The 4382-nt window shown below is 47.0% G+C and overlaps 1 protein-coding gene across 1 annotated transcript in view; it reads right to left on the reverse strand.

The window, feature by feature from the left end:
- Window positions 1–3623, reverse strand: part of LOC135906544 (uncharacterized) — a 14847-nt gene extending 11224 nt beyond the window's left edge. Inside the window, exon 1 of the mRNA XM_065437993.1 lies at window positions 3480–3623. The gene's annotated coding sequence lies outside the window, so the exon portion shown is untranslated. The remainder of the gene's footprint in view (window positions 1–3479) is intronic.
- Between the last annotated feature and the right edge of the window lie 759 nt (window positions 3624–4382).

A 4382-nucleotide genomic window follows, 5' to 3' on the forward strand; every position in this document is an offset into this window, starting at 1 on the left:
AACACTCAACAAGGGCAAACCCACTGCCCTCAATAGCATTGCAGTGGCGGCGCAGTAAATCCAACGCAGCAAGTGCTTCTTGTGAAGTCGGAATGTTCTCATCGTCTACAGGGTCAGCCTGAGCTTCGCATGCGGGATGTTCAGAGACTTCCGCAGCGATTTCGGCGTCCGTCAGTACAGCCGTGGTCGCTGAGATGTCGTCGCCACCTACGAAGTCTTCTACAGTCATTGTTGCGGGCATGTCACCAACACCAACATGGCCGTTGGTGGGCATGTCTTCAAGGGCCACGCCACTGCTAACACTAAAACGCAAAAGCAACATTTGATCACGCCGCTGCCGCCGCTGCTGAAGCGGCGGTGTCAGCGGTTGTGAGATGCGGACGATTTCTTTGGCTGTCAACTCTCGATGACGACGTGGCATCTGCGGCGCTGTCAGTGCCTGCGAGGTTGTCCTGAACGTTTGCTGCGCCGCACAACACACTTGTAGTGCAACGAAGCCTGCCGCCTGCTATTAAAGTGAGGGAGGGCTTGGCGTCGCGAAGTTCGTTATATCCGTTTTATGCCAAACCGCGTTCGCTATAGGAAGTTAAAAATACATGTGTTTGACAAAAATATTTCGGAAGAGTTCGATATATTCAATAATTCGTTATATGCGTGTTCGTTATATCGAGGTTTGACTGTACACTCCACTTGTTTCGTTTATCGTAGTAAATTCAAATAAACGAAACGATGCCACAGTTTAAGCCTAGCGAGTCGCCGACCACAGGGACCACCGTCACAGTGTCATGGTTTCTTCCTATAGTTTATTTTATACCATAGATATCAGCGGGTATACGGGCACCTTTGATAGATTAAAACGTACCATATTTTGTAGCCCGAGCATTCTGTGGGATGGTCGAGTACTCTTGGCACTGGGCAAACTTTTTCAGTTAAAATATGCATATATATTTTTGCGCTCGCGCAATTCTTAGCAAGCCAAATAAGAGACAATAACGATAGATGAATGTAAACGGCTATAGACTGAGAAGCCCACGCCAGCTAACCATGACGTCATCTATTTTCGACACACTCTGCTCGGCATACGTTATTCGTGTAACTAGAGAAGGATTGCACTGCGTTCAAAAGTGAGAGATGCCTTAAACCGGCCACATTAGGGAACTTACTCTGCACAACAACAGATGAAACTACGCACACGGACCTTTATATTACTGAAGTCACACTAATATCAATGGCGTGGTAGTTTCGAACGTGAATGCGAAACTGCGGCGTTGAGTTTATCTGGTAAAAGCTGAGCTTTATATGAAAAGGAATACCAAATACACAGAGAAAGAGAGAGAAAGGATGCATAGAAAGGCCGGTATGTTAACCAGAGGTAGTTCCCGTTGGCTACCCTGCACGGGAGGAAGGAGAAGGGGGATGAAAAGAGAAAAAAAAGTGGAAAGGATAGAGAGAGAGCAAACCGCGTACATAATTGAGCGATAGGGAACAGCGTTCTCGAAGTCTGTCGTGAAGGCCCGTAGACCGCAGGCATATTAGTAGTGCGAGTAAGCCCTTCTACGCGCATGTTTTTTCGAGGGGGTAGCCTAGAGTTTTTAATTCTGATAGTGGCGATTGTCCAATTCGTGAAGCACTTGCATATCACTTGCCTATCGGCACTATAGCGCAGGGCAGACACAAATAATGTACGCGAGCGTCTCATCGCAGTTGCTTGAGCCGCACATGGGGCAGTTGGCCATTCCAATTGGGAAGGCATAAGGATTTGTAAATGCTAACTCTAGGCACAGATGGTACAGCATTGTCTGTTCCCGTCGTACTAACCCAGGCGGTAGACGAATCTGTGCATCCGGAGACAACAACCACAAACGACACATGGTGCAGACGTTTGAGTCCGACAGGGGCAAAGTACATTCACGGGACATCAATCGAAGGCCAGCCACAGCATCTGTTCGCGAAAGTGGAATCAACGCCAATAGAGACTTCACATAGCACTCTACCGAGCTTACGGTTGTGCAAATAGACGCAGTCTCCCGGATGCCACATTGACGGCAAGCATAGAACAAATATTCAAGCTTTTGAAGTGGGGAAGGTTAGGCGTGAGGATCAGCAAGAAACATCTCCGAAACTTGGTTTTCAAAGTGACATCGCCCGGTTCAGCAACGCTGGAGATGACTCGCAACAAATGATTCAGGACCTTAACAGGCAATGTGTTCGAAAATTTATATTCCGGGCTTATATTCCATAGCCTGGAAAGAAATACAATATCATGTGATCTGTAGTCTTGCTCTGCAAGGTGTGCGATAATGTGTTCTTCTACGCGCCAATTAATTGTAGGGGGCCGCGGGATCACGAAAAGAATATTTACTAGATAATAAACATGAATCGGGCCACATATATGGAAAACCATCGCCAAATCATGACCGGCAGCTAACCACTGCCGTTGAGAAGCAGAGGTATGAAAGGGGGAAACAAATTCATCCACACGAGTGTAGCAAGGAGCTACAAAGGAAACCCGGGGCAGGACGAATTCTTTCTGGCACTGCGAGCTTATTTTTTTTTTTTCTGGGAAACCCGCATTGACGTCCTTTGCAGCTTCGTGCTACATTTCAGGGGGATGACAATTTTTGTTTTCTTTTCATGAACTTTCATCCAGCTTGCGGGCTTCCACGGCACTGATTTGGCAAAAAGAAAAGGTAATAGCATATGCGGGCATAAGCTTGGACGTCGACAAAGAAGCTTGAGAAGAAGCTGAGGACGGCACAACGAGCGATGAAACGCAAAATGTTAGGCGTAGCTTCAAATTTGTAGGAAATCATAATAATAAGGCCTGAAGTAACACGAAAAAAAACTTGAGATGCAACTAACCAAATGTTAACCAAGCGATGGAACAGAAACCGATAGGTGAGACACGAACACAGCGGTGTTAATTAGACACATATAGGAGTAACTGATATTCTAGTTGACTCTAACAGGAAGAAATGGAGCTGGGCGTGTCACCGTAATGCGCAGGGCAGACAACCAGCCGTCTATTTAGAGTCGCACAATGGGTGCAAAGAGAAGTGAAGAGGCATTCGAGGACTGCACGGAATTAGGTAGTGTGATGAAATTCAGTAACTGCAAACATAAGATGCAGTAACTTTGCTCAAGAGAACGATAATTTGAGATGGCTGTGCAAGGCCTTCGGCCCTCAGTCGGCACAAATTAGGTTCATTACGATGATGCATCTAAACTGAATAAATATTTATTTCGGGGGGCCCTTTCAAGTCCCGAATTCAACGGAATCCAACAGCTTTGAGCGCAACTCGGTGTTTCCGTTAATAATGTCCAGGCCTGAACTTTAAATACAAAGCTGCATGAAATCAGCAATACTGCTAGATCTTGGGTAATGCTGTCTATCCCTGGCCTCACCCTGGTTGAAGTGGTACATAGGCCTTTAAAACTCAAGACCTTTTGCCTTTGCAAAAATCCAGAACCATGCTTACCCTTGAACGAACCCTTTGGTCAGAATGCGACGAGAATATCCTCCCACCTGCGAGCTCTCGCGGACGCTGAAGAGGGAGCTCTCAGACTACCTCGCGGTAATAATGCAGCATTATCGGCCTTGGCTCGCGGAAACGATAAAGTGTCGTCTGCTATCGACGTCCTCTTTCGAAAGGGCTCTACTGGCCCTCGCTGTATGTGCAGCGTAGAGCTAGAGCTTCTTATCTATTCGGCAAGGCCCACCTTTCGCAACAAACCAATTTCATCAAACCATAGTAGACGTACGGTGCACACCGTCCAACGCGGTCGCGGTCTGCGGGATGTTTTGCGGCTCGTGAGAGTAAATCTGAAATTTGACTTTTCCCAAGTTCCACAGTGAATTACGAGGAACGCGGTAAAGAGGAGGGTTCCGGATTAATTTTGCCCAATTGGATGATCGGTTATTTGATTGGATAATTGATAATTTTCACTAATCGAATAATTGGATAATTGTTAACGTGCGCCGAAAGCGCGGTCTACGAGCTTTTTTTTTTTTGCATATAGCCCCCATCTGAACGTGATTTGCGCGGCCGGGAATCGAGCCCACGACCTCGTGCTGAGCAGCACTGCACCATAGCCACTGAGTGACCGCAGCTGGATCCGGCTCACAATTAAGCCGTATTCAAGTTGCGTTTTAGGTGGGAAGGGGAATGGGATACAACGTTTGCAAAGGGAAGCAAAAAGAAATAAAAATCACAAGCCATTCCACTCTGTGAAGGTGGATTTTCGACCAGCGAAGCCATATAGCACAAGTCACGGAGAAAGAGGCGGCCAGCCGAGCCTCATCCTGCCAGACCTTGTCCTTCGGGGCAAGGCCAAGGATGAGTGCTGTAGCTCTTGAGAAACACAAGAACAAGAGATGAGAG

This window comes from Dermacentor albipictus, chromosome 9 (genome assembly GCF_038994185.2).
Source record: "Dermacentor albipictus isolate Rhodes 1998 colony chromosome 9, USDA_Dalb.pri_finalv2, whole genome shotgun sequence".
NCBI classification, from domain to species: Eukaryota; Metazoa; Arthropoda; class Arachnida; order Ixodida; family Ixodidae; genus Dermacentor; species Dermacentor albipictus.